The sequence below is a fragment of the Pinus tabuliformis genome, chromosome 4_1 (assembly GCF_031772625.1).
Source record: "Pinus tabuliformis cultivar Carrire ecotype Pingquan chromosome 4_1, CPIR1, whole genome shotgun sequence".
Lineage (NCBI taxonomy): Eukaryota > Viridiplantae > Streptophyta > Pinopsida > Pinales > Pinaceae > Pinus > Pinus tabuliformis.
In genome coordinates this window covers 687099145-687121598 of record NC_142303.1, presented here as the reverse complement: position 1 = coordinate 687121598, position 22454 = coordinate 687099145, and positions in this window count along the sequence as shown.

Below are 22454 nucleotides of genomic sequence, written 5' to 3'. Positions count from 1 at the left end.
CTGTGGAGCTGCGTCAACAACTTCTACCCAATTGCAGCTGGAAGTTGTTCTATTACGCTTCTCTGTATTCCATCTCTATTTTGCACCTGCAACATAAATTACGTAGAATCACTCTAACCACACACAGATTATAATTCAATTACACAATACACATTGTACAAACTTTGAATTGAGTTTTTTTGTATTAATAACCAAGTATTTACAAAAGAGTCTCTCTCTCTGGCTTGATTTTCTGATCATTGGCCTTTTCCTCTGCCCGTAGGCTTACAGTCTGACAAATTGACTCCTCCAGATACTCTTCTAACTACTGACTAACTACTGATTGACTAACTTGTTCTCGCCTTTTAGGCCTACCTTTATACAAAAAGGTTCTGTTGAACTAATTCTAGTTCAAATCCTTAATCTGCTAAACTAACTCCTCAATATTCTCTAAGTCCACTTTTAACTCCTACTTATCCCTAAGAGTCCTCTCTAGCTCCTCAAATCATGAAACCACTTTCTAGTCCAAGACTTTCAATTGATTTCTAACTCTCTCAACATCATTAATCACTCATGTTCTCCTTCATTCGAGAGAATTTACAAATATCCTCACACTTATCTAATTAACCACTCAAAACATTAATAATTACATACATAGGAATCCAACTTCCTTGAAAACACAAGACCCCCTATGTCTACTACAATACAATGACAGTTTTGAGCTAATGCTCCTGCATCAGACTCCCAAAGTAGAAAACATTCATAATATCCTGATCATGTGTCTTCATGTGTTAATAGGAAACCTCTAGGGTCCCAAACTTTGGTTTGTAGTTGTCTGAATGCTCTGCACCTTTGTTGTTTTTGTATGTCACCTGTCTTATGTTTCATCTTCCTCTCCTTGTCAATTAGTTTCATGTTTTGATTGATCATTCTTCCTGTTGTTGTCAACCTCCTCCATATGGACTGCTTCATCATTAACTGCCATAACTCTTCAATATCCATCTCTAGCATATCCTTTGGCTGGTCCATATTCTGCGATTTACTGCTACCTCTTTCTCTCTGCTTCAGGTTGTCGTTGTTGTCCACTAATTTTTCAGAATGTTGTTTATTATCTTCTCTTTGAAGTTGTCAGTTTCTTACTGCCACCCTTTCATCCTTACCCTCTCTCATGATTATCTCTTTCTGCATTGAATCCTGACTTCCAGCTTTCTCTCTAGTAATCTAAGATCTCTATTCCATGGATTAAATATTTCCACAGAATCTTCCTCTTTCATTTTTATTTGGCTGCTCATCTGTGCCAAATTCTCTCCAGCATTTACTACTAAAGCTGCACTCACAAAACAATTATTAAAATAAAAAACATAAGGCCTCAGTGCCTCTTCTTCCTTTGGCAACACATCAGTATGCTGCTCTAATTTCTCCTCCTCTATCAACACATCAGTATGCTAATTTGAATTCTCAAAAGAATTCATGAGACTATCAACTAGTCTCTCCTCCATATCATCTTTTTCAATGATATCTCTCTACTCTCGTTCACAGTAATGAACTCCTCTTTCTGTAATGTCAATTTGCTGAACTTCCATTACCATCTCCTTTTCCTTATGATTGTCATTCATGACAATTTCTTTGTCTTCCTTTTGCAGCAATCTATCCTGAGTATATATCCTCTATTTTTCCAACTCCTATCTTTGTTGGACTCTTTCCTCTTCCTCTTTGCATATCGTTTGTAATCTTCATCAGGTTCTTTCTTCCCTACTGGTGACTTCAACCATTTCTCCAGTAGCTCCAATTTTGTCTCCCATTCACTAATCCTTTGATGGGAGTTCAATCCTTCTTCTTTATTGGCTACCTCAACAATTTCCACTATTATCTCCACTGTGCTTATCATCATGATGTAATGATGATCCTTTACTATGTTTTTAGCTAACATAGTCTCTTCCTACTGTATCCAGTCAAATTATTCTTCTTCTGAGAAATTTTCTTTGTCACCTTTTACTTATAGATCTTCATCTATTCTGAAGACATCTTCAAAAGGTTTCTCTTCTTCTGCAATACTTGCAATCATGCACAAACTATCAATTTTAAAAACATAAGACCCTATGGTCTCACTTGATGCTTCAGTCATCATGTCTCCTTGTTGTTCTAAATCCTCCATATGATTCATAAGATCTTCCACAGATCTCTAGTCTTCATCTTCACCCAAAATTTCACCCTGTTCTGGTTTACAAATGGACTCTTCCATTTCCAACTCAGCCTCTCTGAGTTCTTCCACCAGGCTCTTCACTTGCCTCTGTTGTAGTCTTCTCTGTAACTTAGACCACTTCACTGCCTTTTTCCTCAAGGCCCAACCTTGTCTTTGGCTTTCCTCCAGTATCCTTCTTAATGCATCAAGTTGTTATTTTAACTCTGCAATCTCCTTGTCATGTTCCTCTTGACTCATCCTCTTGCCATTTACCTTGGCATTTTCCTTCTTCACTTTTCTTCTGTTGTGGTCTTCCTTAGAACCTCTGTTATCTCTTTTATGACTATCAGTAGTCATCTTCTTCTCCATCTTCATGAGTTCCTCTCTCACTTACTATGAGTTGTATTAAGCCTCTGCAATAGCAAGTCCTCCTTGCTGCCACTTACCTCACCAAGATTTCCTCTGTACTTGGTCTTTTTGGCAAGCCTTTAGTTCTCTATTCTCTGGAACCTCCTTAAGCACTTCTATCTGCTCCTTCTAGGCTTCAACTCATCTATATCTTCTAAGAACACAATTGTCCTCATGTACTTCAATCATAAATGAAATACTAGGTTCTAACCACCTCTTCTTTCACTCTTACCAGCTTTCTTCATCCCTTAGCAATTCTACCCACATCCTTTGTAGAATTGCCTTTGTGAGCTACAACACTAACTTTGTAATAACAAGTCTCCTTCTTGCTACATATACCTCACTAAGCTTCTCTCCTCTGAGCTCAGTCTTTTATCATTTCTCTAGTTCTTTCCTCTGGAACCAATTGAGCGCTCCTTGCTCTAGGTTGCTGCAATATTCTCACCTTCCTTTGTTGTCACCTGTGTATCAATGTTATTCAAACTAAATATCATTCCCAAGCTTTCGGAAGCTTGCTTCTCAGCTTCCTTTTGAGAACACTCTTATCCTTTCTATCCAATCTTCAATTGGATTCTTTAGGTTCACTGCCACTGCATGGCTCCACAAGCAGTCTCCATCCATTCTTCACATTTGAGTGAGCCTCCATTTTCCTCAATGAAAACAACCATCACTGTGTTTTCTTTATGCTTCTGAAATCTCTTCTTAAGAGTATCACTTACTCTCATCTTATATCATGCCTTCTACTCATCAAATTCACATAACCCAATCTCCTCTTTGTTTGGCAATCACTCTTGTATTCTGCACAATTTTGCTTTAATTCAAAAGAGCTTTAACTAGCTCTAATACCACAAATGACACGGGGTTAGCACCCCGCTTTACCCATAGTATGCATATAGGAATGCATAATCTCATTCATCCCAAGAATTACAATGCCCTGCTTGGTCTAACCTTCTTAAGCTAAGGTTAAGGCCCCTTCATTTATCCTCGAGTAGAAACTTTTCCCAAAGTAGACTTCCTATAGTCTAATCCTTTGTTAATCCTTCTATCAGAACTCTATACTTAACCCTTCATTAAGCCCACACATATATAATCAACCCCACTCTATAACTATGGTTATTCACCTTTTCCTCGATCTTTGCACATTACTCGATGCTTCCCTTTATCGCAATATCGCATTATCGCATCAAGCCATCCTGTGCCTCCATCACCTTTCGCATGCGATGTACAAAAACACAACCAACTTCAAATAAATTAAAGTCACACCTATAACCTCTTTAAGCCCGCCTTCTTTACAAATATTTATCGTGATCTTTCTCCACCATCAATCTTGTCCTAGACTTGACGGCTGATGTATTTTCCCTATCACCAAACTAGCCCGACGCTTTGTGACCGTTGATCTAGATTCGCTTGATCTAACAGTCCAAAACGATATCGGGTTGAACACTTACACGAGGTTTAATGCCTTTTCCAGACCCAATGGGAATTATAAATGCTCGATCAATAGAAGTTCGAGTTTGACCTTTCCATTAACACTCGATCAACTTACGACCCGATATCTGTTGGATGACAAGGCCTTTAGATCCTACGATCTACAGGCCTTCAACTAGCATACATGTTAACCATCAGTCTAATCCCGCAGTTGACTGTGATATGGCATTGACTTTTATGATTGACAACTGAGATTTACTACGGGACTTCAACTACGATCAAGCTTTCCGTACACTCTCTACCCCCGCTACACTTTACTTTGGCTTTATTCCATTTCTTCAATGGTTTTCAATGCTTTCGCTTCTTCAGGGTTCTGGCCCTTTCTTGTTCTGCCACAACCTCTCTCCTTAATTTAACTCCATTCGTACCTTTATGCTCCTCCCCCTTCACTGTAGCACTAAAGGCTCTCTTCTATACTATCAATGTGTGTACAGAGCCATAACACTTCTCTATGGTTCTCTCCTCGAACCTCTAGTTGACAAACAATTCTACCCAACACTTCTCTTGCCAGAATTGTTGTCTCTAAGACAACTCTACCCACAATTGCAACTATGGAGCTGCCTCAACAACTTCTACCCAACCGTAGCTGGAAGTTGTTCTGTTACACTTCTCTATATTTCGTCTATGTTCTTTACCTGCAACATAAATTACGTAGAATCACTCTAGCCACACATAGATTATAATTCAATTATAAATTACACATTGTACAAACTCTGAATCGAGTTGTTTTGTATTAATAACCAATTATTTACAAAACAGACTCTCTTTGGCCTGATTTTTTGATTAGTGGCCTTTTCCTCTGCCTGTAGGCTTACAGTTTGACTGACGGACTCCTCTAACTACTCTTCTAACTACTGACTGACTAACTTGTTCTCGCCTTTTAGGCTTACCTTTATACAAAAAGGTTCTACTGAAATAATTCTATTTCAAATCCTTAATCTGCTAAACTAACTCCTCAATATTCTCTAAGTCCACTTTTAACTCCTACTTATCCCTAAGAGTCCTCTCTAGCTCCTCGAATCATGAAACCACTTTCTAGTCCAACACTTTCAATTGATTTCTAACTCTCTCAACATCATTAATCACTCATGTTCTCCTTCATTTGAGAGAATTTACAAATATCCTCACACTTATCTAATTAACCACTCAAAACATTAATAATTACATACATAGGAATCCAACTTCCTTGAAAACACAAGACCCCCTATGTCTACTACAATACAACGATAGTTTCGAGCTAATGCTCTTGCATCACAATGACCCCATAAAGCTAGGTCATATGGCATAAAGGATCAGATCCAAGTGACCCTAGGAAGTTACAAAAAATCAAAGTCATATGAAGAAGTTGTATGGTCAACCTTAAATGCAAACTAACACGTTGATCATTTATAAATACATAACCCTCCCATAGCATGAATGAATATCACTCAAACTTGAATTTGAAGAACCGAGGTGGATGTTCAACCCAAGGCATTATGGTTTTCATAGTTTTGTGGTTCATTGGTTTGTTAATGTTGTAGCTTTGTGTTGGTACTTTATTCCTATGACATTGTGGTTCATTTGGTTCATAGAAATGTGGTTTGAGTTTGCTTAATTGGCTTGGAAACATAATGGTCTACGTGACTCTGTTGGTACTTTGGTTTACACATTGTTCACTAGTCCTATGGCATTGTGTTTGTATTGGTTTGTCAAGCTCTTAGCATTGTGGTTAGAGTTGGCTTGATTTGAAATTGTGGTTTATATATTGTTCGCTAGCCTGGTGACACTATGGTTTTTCCATCAACTATGTGATTGTGGTGGTCCATTGATTTTGTTGATATTGTGGTAAGTAATGATTTGTTAGCTCTTTGACATTGTGGTTTTTATTGGCTCATTGGCTCCATGATCTTATGGTTAGCATTGGTTTGTTGAAGGTTTGAGGTTAGATTTTTCAAAGGGTAACATTTTGTGGACATACGTATGGATAGAAAGTAAAAGAAATATGAGTCATGAGACAAAACAACGAGGTTAGTATCCGAATTGATTGTTGGCATTGGTTTATATATAGGAGGTTGCTGGCTTGACCACCGAATAGCTTGCCTTATTTATTTTTTATACAAGGTTATTGGCATGCCAAAATTGACCAATCTATAGAATAGTTAAAGTGTTTTGAAGAGATGATAATGTATCAGTTTTTATTACATGCTTGGAATTTTCCATTCTATAGAATGATTAGTCTTTTATATGATTTTATATGGTTTTTGGAATGATTTTGAATCCAAATTGAATTTTGGAAGAGGGGAAATGATTAGAATTCAATTATGATCTTTGTAAGAGTTATGAAGAACCTTGAAGATGCACTTTTGATACTATAAAACTATTTTTCTTGTTTTGGGGATGATGAACAGGTTTCAAGGATTTTTGAGTATGTGTTATATGTATGACCAAAATAATTTCCAATAAAGGTGCGATGGTACTGGATAAATGAAAATGTTGATGTGATGAAAAGGTTGATGAATAGAGATGGGATAACAATGGTGTTATTAGTTTATGCAGACTTATATTGTATGGTGCTTGTGGATCCATTCTTAAATATTGTGAAAAGTGGTCCAAAACATGTTGTAGAAGGTGGGTTCCTCCACTGAAGTTTTTTCCTAAGTTAAGTTGTTTCCTCTAGAAATTTAGTGATTGCATCATTTTTAGGTTGGTGTCTGAGTCAGGTTATTTCCTACAACAAGTTGGTGTGTGCATCATTTTGAGGTTCATGCGTTAAGTAGGTTGTAGCCTTCAACAACTCGTTGCTTGCATAATTGAAGGGATGGGTGTCTCCTTCTGGTTAGTGCCAGTAAATATTGTAAATTGAATATTGAATATTGCAGAAAATAATATTTTTAGTTTTATCCCACAAGAGTTTCCACGTAAAAGTTGGTGTTCTCATGCATTGATGATTGTTACTTATTGTGCAATTTTATTCATTGTTATGATGCATATTATTTACTACTGAACTACTATATATTCAATTGTTGATGAAAATGTTTGAAAGGTTGAATTGTCCAGTATACTGATTCACTCTCGCCCCCATTAGTGTACTCTTTAGTGTAACGATTGGAATTAGAGTCTGTTCCTTTAGGAACAATTAATCACTAGAAGGTTGATCATAGGGAAAATGGTCTCTATTAGATCATCAGGCAAGCCTCCTTAGTTTTATGGATCCAACTATGCTTCCTTAGGAGTTTATGCTTGGGAAACTATAGAGAATAATTATCAATTTCATGATTATCCTCCTACTGATACAACTAGTAAGGTCGTCTATACTACTAATGCAATAGCTAAGCATGCCATTTTAAGTTGTTTATCATATACAAATTATTTCAAAGTAATGCATTGAAAGTCAACTCATGATCTATGGAAAAAACTATTTTTTTTATGAAGGGGACAAGAAAGTGAAAGAAGCCAAGCTACAATCTTACAAGGCTCAATTCAAAAGTTTGAAAATGGAAGAAGATGAGGATATTGCTTCATATTTTCTTTGAGTAGACAAAGTTGTCAACTCTATTGTAGGTCTCAGTGAAGAAGTCAAGGATGATGTTGTTGTTTGAAAAATATTGATATCTCTTCCTTCAAGATTCAATCCCAAGGTATCAACCCTTAAAGATCTATCATACATGGATATGCTTCATGGAACACTTTCAGCATATGAACTAAGGAAAAAGAAGGGCAAATTAGGAACCAAAGAAGAAGCATTCAAATTAGCCAAAGAAGGAATAAAGGAATAGGATCAAGGAGACTCCAGTCATGAATCTAATGAAGAAGAAGCCAATTTTATCAGAAAGCTAAAGAAGGGAATAAAAAAGTTTAATGGTAACTGTCCTTTCAAATTCTTTGAATGTTGAAGAATAGGGAATTATGCTTATAAATTCCCTTATGAGAAAATGAATAATAGTGATGATGAAGTAAGATTCAAGTCTAAGGATCAAAAAATAAATATAATTCTAAACCAAAAAATTTCTTCTGAAAAGAAGAAATCCATTATGAGAGAAATGAAAGTATGACTAATTATGAAAGAGGTGATATGTTGTTCTTCACTGAACTAAAAGAAATTGAAGAAGAAATAGATTATGAAGGAGAACTCAAAAGTGCATTGAAAGAAATAAAAACCCTTAGAAAGAGGGTGGGTCAACTAAAGAAACAAATCCAAGATAGATATCAAGATGCATATTCCATTATCACTCTTATGGTCAAGCTAGAAGAAGCCAAAAGGAAAAATGTGCTTTTTCAAAACAATTGAACAAAAAGAAATAACTTTCTGAAAAATTATAAAAGAAGATTATTCTTTTGAAATAAGAATTGGAACAACTCAAACACAACTTAAAGCTTCTCAAAGGATCTGGTTCTTTGGATCACAACCTCGGGATTCAAAGCTCTCCTCTCATAAAAAGAGACCTTTCTTATCAAGAAAGTTGTGGCACATCCAAAGATAAAGATCTTTCAAGAACATCAAATGAAGATCAACCTAAGGATCATGATCATACACACATTGGATTGAGCATCAACTCATTTGAATATTCTAAGCAAGCGATGAATCAAACCAAGCATGTCCATTTCAACATTTCAGATGATTCTTAGAATTATACTAGGAATCAACAAGATACATCTATTCCACATAAGAAAAGGAACTATGATGAAAGTATGAAGCCCCTCAAGATAGAAAATATTCCCAAAACATTCAAAAGTAACAATGGAACAATATTCATAAATCAACAAATGGATGAATCTCTTCTAAGGAACAACTTTAGAAAATATGTCACATCAAGTAAATATTATGACACCGGGTATCAAAATATTTGTTTTGGTTATTTTTTCTCATGCACAAAATTTGGACACAAATTAAGGGATTGAAAAATATATGATGATTATGTCCATTATAGAGGATAGATCAAATTCCCATGCTCATATATGTAGGAAATCAAATTAGAATTTATGACAATAGGTCACATGGGTCATTTCCACCAATGTTCAAGCCCAATATAGAGTGCTACAAGTGTCATAATGAAGGACACACAACATATGACTTCTAGACAAATTTGAGATGGCACAAGGGAGAGGGACTCTCTATTAACTCAATAATGAACATCGAGGAACGAAGAATGAAACAAGATTAACCAAGTTTAGATATGAACCCCTAGATGTAATCCATTAGTGAAGGATTCCTCAAGAATGTAGTTTTTTGACATAAGACTTGAAGAAACATGATTATGCATGAATGATGATCATTAGCAAGGAAGTAGTCATTAATAGAAGAGATCAAGGTGACTAGGAAAATCATGTTACACATATATATAAAGGGAATATTATCATTTGACAAGATAGTTGAGTAGTCCAAGGATTTTAAGCTTTTTGGACCTTATATTGTAGATCAAATCATTTATATAATAAGGAGGAATAATTCATAGATTTTAGCTATGGCTTAGAAAGAAGATGTACATAGCCTAAAGAGTTTGTAAAAGAGAGGTTATTGATAGGGGGGATTTGCATGACATGGAAGCATATTATCAGGGGGATAATGATTTAATAAGAATATCAAGTCCATAGGAAATTATAGGAACAATTATGCAACATAAACAAGCATTCACCTTATAAGAAACCATACTTAGCACGTACCTTTGCCATTGATTTTAAAGGGGGAGAGAAACAAGACATTGAATCATTAGGAGTTTCTGAAGAAAATTTAGATATTGAAGCATTGAGAGGATTTTGGAGATAAATATGACTTTCCAACAACGTGATAGGGGGAGTTCCTTGCAACATGTTAGGGGGAGTTTAGTCCATTGCCATCAATGACCAACAATGTCTGGTAATGTTGTCATCAATGACAAAGGGGGAGACTTTTGGAAATAATGTTGTAATTTATGAAAACTAGTGTCATTTATGCCAAAAGGGAATACTAAGGAAATATTAGTGTCATTCATGAATCAAAGGAAGTTATATGATAGTCTTATCTATTGAAAGTATCTCATCGAATGTTGTCATAGTAGCCTAATTTGTTTTTTGAAGTTTCAATGCCCAAATGAATCTACAATATATATGATATAGTCCTCTTTGAGACCTTTCCAATGGTGTATCACGCTTGGAAAAAGTCCTCCTAGATGAGAAGTCACGGTCATTTGAAATCGGAAATGGAAAAGAGGGGTTGAAACACAAAATTTGGTTATAAAACCCAAAATTAATTAAAGTTCATACTACTCTCATGGGGGATCCTACTTCATCAGGAAATTGACAGGTACATCATGGTTAGCTGGTTCCCAACATGCATGAAATATAATACATTTAACTTCACAAATGTTTGTATGAGTCTGATGGATCAAATAGTTGGCATGCGTTATGAAACCAGCTCAAGAAAAGATAGAAAAGATAGATCAACGCCTTAGAATTCAGCCTCTTCGAGGGGGCAACCTCCTTTACATTACATAAATGAACAATTCTTGGATGATACAAATGAAAAGACCTCCTTTCTATATATAGGAGTCTAAGGGGTCATAACATAATCAGAGCCGACATAACAATAATAATGTAAGGGCACAATAATAACAATAGTGGGCTTCTATGGGGCAAATTAGTAACAATATGGGCACTACATGGGTACATCAATATAATAAGTGGGTTGTACTAATAACAATAAGGGGTTACACTAGTAGTATAGGGGCGTAACATTCCCCTCTCCTTCAAAAAGCGTTGTCCTCAACGCTTGAGTAGTTCTTGATGCTTCTGTATAAAATTATTGTCCTCCCATGTGGAATCTTCCGAGGGGAAGTTCTTCCACTTGATGAGATACTCTGAAATTGATTGATTTCGTAGCTGTCGGGTTCTTGTTTCTATGACTGCTCCACATTCCAATATGATTTTTCCTTCCTTTTCAATATCTGGCAATATTGTTTGAATTGGGATCTTTTGCAACTTTTGAATAAGTGGCCATACTTCTTTGTCCTTCTTCCATTCATCCCTTTCTTCGTTTATCCAATTTGGTTGGCTAATAGAAATAGCACAAAACAATGCTTCCACATCCTCATCCTTGAAGAGTCTCCCCATTCGGTAAGGTCGCCATTTTTTAAGTGCATGTAGTATTGCCAACATTTCCTTCTCATAAATAGCTTGCTTTAGATGTAGCAGTAAAAATACCCAATCGCCTACATCAAAACATTTTTCACTATGATGTCGATCTACCTGTTGTTTCATTTGATTTTGCATCGAAGTGGCGTTATCCTTTAAAAGTTGGAGAACTTGTTGTTGATGCTCAATGTGATCTTTCACTACTTGAACCTTTTTCTTCTTGATATGTCCTTCTATATTTAGAGTTTGAGGAGTGGTAATTTCTTCCAATCCTTTACAAGATATGGTCGGATTCATTTCTTGACGCTTGATGTGATCTTTCACTTCTTGAACATTTTTCTTCTTGATATGTCCTTCTATCTTGATAGTTTAAGGAGTGGTAATTCCGACCAGTGAATTACAAGATATTGCTGGATTCATTTCTTCTTTCTTGATGTGATCTTTCACTTCTTGCATCTTTTTCTTCTTGATATGTCCTTCTATGTTGAGAGTTTGAGGAGTGGTCATTCTTGCCAATAGTTTACAAGATATGTTCTGATTCATTTCTTATTTCTCTGGGGTCGGGTCCTGGCTTATATCCTCTTCTTTTGATGATTCTTGATCCTTTTCTTCCTCCTCTTCATACTCTATGTAAAATAATTTCTTCTCAGCACACTTATGACCTTTAGTGCATTTGCTATCACAATTGTAACAAAGCCCTTTTTCTCTTTTTTCTTCCAATTGTTGTGGTGTAACCCTTGTAGGTTGTGGAAAGCTAGGAGAAACAACACGTCCATCTTTAAAGTTGTGAGGGGTAGACTTCCTTGTTTCCATAATTTTACTTTCAAATATGTCACAAAGCCCTTTTACTCTTTCCAATTGTTGTGGTGTTTCTCTAAAGAAGGTGTTTCTCTTTGTATCCTCATAATGTGCTATCATTTCCTCTGTGAGAATTGACCATGTAACAAGTTGTTTATGAGAACAAAGCCGTTTATACCATAAAAATTGATCCGGTTCTAAATATGAAGATGCAATACATACCTTTTGTAATAGTGGTACACCATGTAGATCAAAGTATTGCTCCATCTGAAGTATCCAATTTAACGGATCCTTGCCATCAAACTTCCTCATCTTGCTTTTTCTTGATTTTAGGACCTCGATATTGAAACAACTGTAACTTTGTACTTGTGGATATTTAAGTTCTAAAATTGCTACCTATAATAGCCCTCTGTGTCCTCTTTCCAATGCCACCAGTCTGATCCAATTTGGATTCTCCAAAAAATAGTTATGCACAATCTCCTAAGATGACCTGATTATAGACCTTTCCAGAAGAGCGAAGTTGTATGAAGTGCCACGTGTACAATTTTTGATATTTGGTTCTGAAAAAGATATATAAGAAACTATAGTCCATCCTCTTTCTGTAACTTCTTACGAAATTTCAATCTGATTCCTAGAGAGAAAGTTATGACAATTTTCCCCAGGTCACCTGTTTTGAATGTAATTCAGGAGTCTGCAAAAAGACCAACTTCCTCAGATCATATCTCCGCAAATGTCGTGCGAAAAGCTCTGAAATTCTGACCCAAGGTTCAGCGCAATTTCTTCTCAAATGGGTGTTTTTTGTGAATTCTGAAACGTCACAGAAAAAACGTTATAGCGAAAATGCAACGATGACCTGTTTGGAGCAGCAAAACCCTAGAATCCAAAGCTCCGATACCAAATGTTATGAAACCAGCTCAAGAAAAGATAGAAAAGATAGATCAACGCCTTAGAATTCAGCCTATTTGAGGGGGCAACCTCCTTTACATTACATAAATGAACAATTCTTGGATGATACAAATGAAAAGACCTCCTTTCTATATATAGGAGTCTAAGGGGTCATAACATAATCAGAGCCGACATAACAATAATAATGTAAGGGCACAATAATAACAATAGTGGGCTTCTATGGGGCACATTAGTAACAATATGGTCACTACATGGGTACATCAATATAATAAGTGGGTTGTACTAATAACAATAAGGGGTTACACTAGTAGTATAGGGGCCTAATAGCATGGCTACAATGATCAATGGATTATGCTCTAGTAGGCACGAATATTAATGGCTAGTGTAGCCTCATGGGCATGATACATCAACCCTATGTTGATGTCACTAGATGATTTGGCCTAATATTAGAAAAAAGTGTCAACTTTTCAAGACAACTTGATGATGTCAGCAGATGACTTGAATGGGTGACATGGTAGTATGTATGGCTACCATATGGCAGGTTTAAACGATATTTTGGGTGGCTAATCATAGTATTTGTAGGTCACACATGAAAAAATTCACTAGGAACCAGATGAAATATGACAACATACTCACATCTCTACGTGGTTGACCAATGACCCCCTAAAGCCAAGTCATATGGACCAGAGGTTCAACCCCAAGTGACTATGGCTATGTTATAACGTTATTTTCCACTCCATTATAGTGAGAGAAACCCAATATCAACTTACCTTAGTTGTTTGGCTGAAATGCATCCCTTTTCATGTTTTCTTTTATTTATGTGAGATTTATCCCATGATAAAAGGGTGGAATTATATGATTGATTTATTTCTCATAATTAATTTGCCAAAATATTATAACTATGAGATAATAATTATTTCATAATTGAGATAATTGAGAAAATTTTCATAATTTTGAAAAGGGTTTATATAGTTTTCCATTCCCAAGGATATCAACTTGACCCACTTGTGTTTGAGTTGGCTAGGGGTCCATTATTGTTGAAGTTTCCTAACTTCTCGTGCCCCTATGTGTCTAGATACATTCTCCAGGAGGATAGAACGAGCCTTTATATTCTCACCAAGATGAAAGGGCATTAGAGGAAGCATCCAAACTAATTTGGATGGAGGAGTCACCACTCCCATATGTTCTCAGAAATACACAAAGGGTTCTCTTACTAGTGGCTTATTGAAAATTTCTGCAAGTTGCTCTTTAGTGGCCACTTATTCAAGTCGAACAACATTGGAAGTAACTTGTTCTCTTAAGAAATGAAACTTAATATAAATGTGTGTGGTCTTTGAGTGCATGAAAATATTTTTAGAAATGTTTATAGCACTAGTGTTATCACATATGATTGGAATTGGATCAATCAACTCTACCTTAATGGCCTTTAAGGTCTTCCTCATCCATAGAATTTGTGAGCATCAAGTGGAAGTTGCAATATACTATGCTTCAACTATTGATAGAGAGATGGAGTCTTGTTTCTTGCTGAGCCAAGATACTAAGTAATCTCATAAAAAGAATGATGCACCAAAAGTGCTCTTCTTTTCATCAACGCTACCTTCCAAATTAGAATCAATATACGCCTTTAATTTAAACTCTCTACTCCTAGAATACCACAACCCATAGTCTGTTGTGCCTTGTAAGTATTTGAAAATTATTTTTGCAATAATGACATGAATTTCACGAGGACCGGCTTGAAATATGGCCACCAAACCTAATTCTGGCATGATTGTTTGCTTAGTGGGTCCTAACCCAGGTTCAGAGTTAAGTTTTCCAAACAAATCCCTACACGACTAGCCTTTTCGGCATCAACCCGTAGAGTGCGGACTGAAGTCTCACCTGAAGTAATATGGGGGGGTGCTGGAACCAAGTTTTTGCACCCAGAGATGAACGTGATGCCATTTTATGCCCTAAACCTGCCTTCTCATAGATCGATAAGCCTTTAGGGCTTATCGATATAGCCTTTTTTTACCAACCTTTAGACCTTCATGAAGGTCTACGATTGTCTTTTGCATACCTTAAACAGGTGAATCAACCGCTTACATGCCTCTGTGATTACTCCTAGTTCTGTATTTACCTAGAGCGGCTTAAGTATTTGATAACTATAACACGCATTAAGATATTATTCGCATAAACAGATACCATTACTTGCGTTCTTATAATAATGTAAAACATGAAGAATCACGCATCAATACAATATTAAATCATATCCCCATTATTCATCATAACATAAACGCATTCATTCATAACATAAGTAAATGGAAAAAATACAGATATTTCTGGAATAATCTCTTTATTGATACTTTAGTTCTACTTATAGATTGAAGACTACCCTGCACACTCAACTGCAAGGGTTTGCCACTCAGCTGCAGACTCTACTCTAGGCCTATGCACACTCCACTGCAAAGTCTCTCTTCTACTCTAAGAACCTTCGCTCTTTACTTCTGATGACCCATGACGTTCATCTTCATCAATATCATGAACTTAACTGAGCTTCTTTAGACCCTCTAAGATCCTTTTTATACAATCCCATGGTCTGCAGACCATAAGTAGATTTACTAAAGCCGACACAACTTACATAAAAGAAGGGAAAAACCATTTATTACACTTTACTATCTACGCGCTCCATGACCACAACTTGTAGAGACTTTACACTTTACATAACAAAAACTTGGGCTTTCTGCCCCAGAACTTGGGATTTGCCCCAAAATTGACCATAGGGGACCCTGTCCCAACAATGAAGTCTAGTCTAGATGTTTTGAGGTAAAGTGGGCTTCCAATAATCAATTTTTAGACTCACTAATTTACAAGAGGTGTGTCGTCTTCTTTCAACAACTTACAACTAGCAACCATAGGAGTCTTAACCGACTTGCATTCTTCCAATCCAAATTTCTTCAATGTTTCTTGCAAAAATTTGGATTGGGAGATGAAGATTCCATTATTTGATTAAGAAATTTGCAATTCAAGAGAAAAGGATAATTATCCCATCATGGACATCTCAAATTTTGTCAGAATACAATTTTCAAATTGATGTCCCAACTGCTCTAGATCGCTGCCAAGGATTATGTCATCTGCATACACTACCACAATCAGTAGGTGGTCATCTTCAAAGTTTACATATGGATTTCTATCTGAAGTGCCCCTCTTAAAGCTTTGTTTTTTTATGGTATTTATCCAATCTAGCATAACAAGCTCTAGAGGCCTATTTGAGCCTATATAAGGCCTTTTTTTTTTTTTTTTTTCTCAGTTTGTAGACAAACCCTTTGTTTTTTGTCAGCATGAACCCTTCTGACTACTCAATGTACACTTCTTCTTCCAAGTGTACATTGAGAAAATTTGACTTCAAATCCATTTGATACACCTTGATGTTTTTATGATTGGAAAAATGGTGAAAGCATGAAGATGGGTTACACTTATGGACCAAATGTGGTGATGAAATTTCAAGTTTTTCCTCTTTTATCAAATTGCATGCTTCAAAATTCATATAAGAATTATGAATTTCGATTTGAAGTAAAAAGAAAATATGTGGAGAATTAAGTTGTTTTCCTAATGATATATTTTACAAAAAAAATTAGTGTCGTTTAATCTCTCAATTTTCCATTAAATGAAATATATGTCCTTGGAAATTTTTGCAAAAGTTAAGAGGTAAGCGTGTGTTCACGTACCATAACTTAGTCTAAATTGTGTAATTTAAAAAAAATATACATGAGCATGATATACACAGAGAGAACTAAGCTTTTCATGTTAAAAAAGTAATTTTCTATGCAAAATTATATTTTTTATTGTTTTTCAAACTTGGTGAAGTAATATTTCAATTGCATTTTGGAGACACACATATTCATGTAAGATTTTTTTCAACTCTTTAAAGAAATTGAGAAACCAAAAGTACATTCTTGAAGAGGACTCATAAAAAAAGATAGTGGTATTTTTTGAAACTTTTTCATTGTGTATATTTTATGTTATTGATTTTTTATTCATCCCCTTTGAAACTATGCAAAAAAAATTCAAATGTTATGTTTAAAAGAAATTATATGAAAAATATCACATGAATTTGAAAGTGTCAAATTCATATGCTATCATATAGAGGATTCTTTCACAAATTGAACGTGATCATCTCTGCCACTTAAGGACAAATTTTTCCCTAAATATGATAGGGTACCAAATGGGGTTGTGGAGAAATCTACAGAAGAGGTGTCGTAACTGTAATTTTTAGGACTTCAAGAGCTCAATCAAGAGCTTTAAATGCTCGATCAAGCGCTTAAATCCAATATTCAATTTTCTCAATCGAGTTTTAAAGTAACTCTTGATCAAGCGGCATATGTGGTTAACCAACCGCCCAAACGAGCCATTAAAAAGCTAAATCGACAATGCATTACCAACTTTTATTACTTTGATCGAGCCATTAACTCGGGTTAGAAAATGGCTCGATCGAGAGTTTGTTTAAACACTCAATCGAGCTATTTTTAAGCACCTCAATAGATCGATTGAGCATCTATTTTTTGGCAAAATGCGCCCTCATTTCGCAAAAACATGTAACCCAACTCCATGCTTTGACCCAAAAGGAAGAAATATTTTGATAGCTTCCAATATTGCTACAAGTGCAAATGTTTCTTCAAAATCTATCCCCTCTATTTGGGAATACCCTTTGCAGACTAGGCGAGCCTTATTCCTAATCACTTGACCTTTCTCATTTAGCTAATTTTTGAAGATCAATTTGGTGCGTATGACATTCTTATCTTAGTGTCATGGAACAAGCTCCCAAGCATCACTCTTCTTAATTTGATCTAGCTCTTCATTCATTTCTTTTACCTAGGACTTATCCTCTCTTATCTGACTAAGATTCTTGGGCTCTGTTTGAGATAATAGAGCCAGATTTGCGCAGCTTGGGCTGCCAAGGAATCTCCTCATTCTTTGAACACAAAATATTTGAGCACTAATAATTTGGCTTTCTGGATGTTGTTTTTGTAGATACCTTGAGGGAGTTTCAGACCTTAGTATTGTGCAAGCTTATTTCCTTTTCTTCACCTTCATCATTTTCCTTTGTTTCTTCTTGTTTTGAGAATCTGATGGTTAAACTTTCTTCTCCATTTGAGTTCATGTTTCCTTTGGAAGAGTCATCTTGTGGTATTATTTCATCCACTACTATGTCAATGCAATATTTGCTCTCTATGTCCTTTTGTTGAAGCACTTGTATCCTTTTCTCTGGACTGAACCCAGGAAATATACCCTCATCAGTGTGAGGATCAAACTTTCCAAGATTTTTATAATTTCTATTGATAAAGCATTTTCTCCCAAACACATTGTAGTGTTTCCATCTCATAGGGAGTCTTATCCATAACTCATAGGGAGTCTTATCACTATTAGGCCTGAGTTGTGTTCTATTTTCTAGATATATTATTGCTTGTGTTACTTCTCCCCAAAAGGTGTGGGGTACATCTTCCTCATCCATCATGGCTTTGGCGATCTCTTGAAATGTTTTGTTCTTTCTCTCTACTACTCCATTCTATTATGGAGTTTTGGACACAGAATACTCACTCCTTATGCTATGCTCTTCACAATATTCTTAAAATTATCTCGAAGTGAATTCTCCAATTCTATCTGATCTTAGAAATTTGATATTTAGATCTTTCTCATTCTCAACCCAAGCTTTTAATGTCTTGAAATTCTTAATAGTTTATGATTTTTCTCTCAAGAGCATTATCCATGTGCCTCTGGTAAAGTCATCAATAAATAAAATAAAATATCTTTCTCCTCTAGGTATTTTTGTCCTCGTATGGCCATAGATGTCAGTGTGAATTAGCTCCAAATGTTTAGAAGAGGAGAACTCCTTTGTCTTGAACATAATCCTTGTATACTTACCAAATTGGTAAGACTTGCAGATTGAGTCAAAGTTTATATGGTTGTCAAAATTTATATGGCCAAGCCTTTTGTTCCACAACCATGTCTAACTTGTTTTACTCAGGTAGCAACTCACTTTGGAGTCATCAAACACATAAAAATTATTATGAGTCCTTACTTCCTTTCTCACCATCTTGCCATTTTCTTCTTTTCAGATCTCACAATCTTCATTTGAATCAGACTAAGTAGATTATACTTGAGTCCTTCTACATACAACACATTCTGGGCCTTAGTATTTTCATCAAGACTGAATGTGCCCTTCCCCATAATCCTTGCTATAAAATTGTTTCCAAAGGTGACATTGTTTCCTTTGTCATTTTTCTTTAGAGATAAGAATTTACTCTTATCTCCAGTCATGTGCTTGGAAAAACCACTATCTACATACCATCTACCTTCTTGGTCATGTGCAGACAAGGCAAGTCCACACTCCATGGTTTTCTCAGCCTTACATTTCCAACTCTTCTTATCTTTTGGGAAAGCAAGTTTCCAAGAATATTGAGATTTAGAAGCATACTCAAAATGGCTTCTGCATTCACTGGCCTTATGTATGAAATTATTACATTTAAAACATTCAACATCATCCATCAAAGGAGAGAAGGAATTTCTATTCCTGGGAGGGGAGTTTTGAGATCTAAAATTTTGATACTTTTTGTATCTGAAATTTTCATCTCTTTCAACTTTGACTCTTTTACAATTAATAACTTTATGTCCAAAGATATGACATTTATAGAAATAACCATAAAACAAATTAGGGTACCTGAAATTGGAAATTTTCGAGTTTGGGCAGGTTGTTGGTACCTCTGTTGTCTTGTTGATTGATTCATTCTCCTCTGGTGTGAGTCCTTTGGGACATTAGAATTATTATTCTAGTGTTGTGTGCCTTTCTATCTTGAATTTAGCTTTCCCTCATTGATTTTTCCTTTAATCTCCTTCACATAATTTTGGGGTTATTCAAATCTTGTAGACCTGAAGCTCATCTTTCTTATAGAAGGATCCAATGATCTGGAATATCCAAGGACTGTCATGTTTTCTGGAGATATTTGACTATTCAAAATCTATTCTAACTTTCTTGTCCCTTCTACAAATTTTCTATCCAAATCCTTCTTGGTCTCTAATCTCTTAAGATTTGTTCTCAAGGAGATAATTTCTACCTCCAGACTTTGACAATTTTCTTCCCATGCATGAATCAAGTCATTAAGAACTTGTTCCTTCCATTTTGCTTCTTCTAACCTGACTTTTAGGGACAAAATATTTTCTCACATGTTTTTGGGATCATCTCTACTTTTTCTTTGATAAGATCTGGTTTTAAGTGTCTATTCTCTCCTTCTATATTTTCACATGTTTTTGTTTCTTCTAATAAAAGAGCTAATCTCTCTTTATTTCTAATGGCTTCTTCATTATTTTCTTTTTTTATAAACAAACTGCTCGTTGTATGAGTTATATATATGTTATGAAACCAGCTCAAGAAAAGATAGAAAAGATAGATCAATGCCTTAGAATTCAGCCTCTTCGAGGGGGCAACCTCCTTTACATTACATAAATGAACAATTCTTGGATGATTCAAATGACAAAACCTCCTTTCTATATATAGGAGTCTAAGGAGTCACAATATAATCCAGCCGACCTAACAATAATAATATAAAGCCACAAAAATAACAATAGAGGGATTCTATGGGGCACAGTAATAACAATATGGGGGCAATAGGGGCACAACAATATTAATAAGGGGTATAACTACAATAGTAATGGGGTAATCACTAGTATTATAGGGACCCAACATGCCCCTCTCCTTCAAAAAAGTGTTGTCCTCAACGCTTGAGTAGTTCTGGATACTTCTGCATAAAATTCTCATCCTCCCATGTGGAATCTTCAGCGGATAAGTTCTTCCACTTGATAAGATACTCTGAAATTGATCGATTTCGTAGCTGTCGAGTTCTTGTTTCTGTGACTGCTTCCGGTTCCAATATAATTTTTCCTTCCTCGTCAAGTTCTGGCAATATTGTTTGAACTGGGAGCTTGTCGCCTATAACCTTCTTTAAACATGAAACATGGAAAACTGGGTGCAATCGAGAAGCTGCAGGAAGCTCCAATTTGTATGCCATAGTACCAATCTTTTGCAACACCTTGTACGGACCATAATACTTTGGTGATAATTTATTATCCTTCTTAGCTTGCTTGAGGGACATTTGCTTATATGGTTGTAGCCGTAGGAATACCCAATCACCTACATCAAAACTTCTTTCACTGCGATGTTGATCTGCCTGTTGTTTCATTCTATTCTGTGCCAACACGAGGTTATCCTTTAAGAGTTGGAGGACTTGTTGTTGATGTTCGATGTGATGTTCCACTGCCTGAACCTTAGAATTTTCTCTTAAATATGATGTGATGGATGGTGGTTGATACCCATAAAGTGCCATAAATGGGGTCATTTTTGTTGCTGTATGGAAGGAAGTGTTATACCACCATTCAGCCAGAGGCAACCATTTGACCCATTGTGTCTGTTTATCAGATACAAAGCAACGAAGATATCCTTCCAAACATTTGTTTACTATCTCAGTTTGCCCATCAGATTGAGGATGATAAGATGAGCTATGAGCTAACTGAGTACCAAGACAAGAAAATAATTCTGTCCAAAAATTTCCAGTGAAAATGGGATCTCTGTCACTTACAATAATCTTTGGGTTTCCATGTAGCTTTTGAATTGTTTCCATAAATGCAGTAGAAACTGTACTGGCTTTAAATGGATGTGATAATGCACAAAAGTGTGCATACTTGGTAAGTCTGTCAACTACCACCATGATGACACTCTTTCCCTCAGACTTGGGTAAACCTGTGATAAAATCCATTGAAACCTCCTCCCAACGTTGGCTTGGAATGGATAAAGGTTGTAATAGACCCGGTGTCTTAATTGTTTCAACTTTATTTTGTTGGCAAACCAAACATTCCGCCACAAACTTTTGAATATCTGATTTAAGGCCATCCCAAAAAAATTCCTTCTTAACCCTGTGGTAAGTTTTTAAAAATCCTGAGTGCCCTCCTAAGGGAGAAGTGTGCAATTCCATAAGAATCTTTTGTTTTAGCTGGGAATTCTTACAGAGGTATAAGCGATCTTTGTACCATAACGAATCATTTTGCCAGCTAAATGTATCAGACGTACTGGAATCTTGTTGTAACTTTCGAATAAGTGCCCACACTTCTTCGTCATTCTTCCATTCCTCCCTTGCTTCGTTTATCCAATCTGGTTGGATAATAGAAATGGCGCACAACAATGCTTCCACATCCTCATCCTTTCTTGAGAGTGCATCTGCCACCACATTTTGCTTCCCTTTTTTGTAGATGATTTCAAAGTCATAACCCAACATCTTTGTGACCCACTTTTGTTGCTCTTCAGAGGATAATCTTTGTTCTAAAAAGTATTTAAGGCTATCATGATCCGTTTTTACCTTGAAGTGTCTTCCCATTAGGTAGGGTCGCCATTTCTTAAGTGCATGGAGTATTGCCAACATTTCCTTCTCATAAATAGCTTTGCTTAAAAACTTTCCCTTGATTGGACGACTTTCAAAAGCAATGGGTCTTTCATCTTGCATTAGAACAGCACCAATTCCATTTCCTGAAGCATCACATTCCACAATAAAGGTTTTTGTGAAGTCCGGTGTAGCTAAGACCGGTG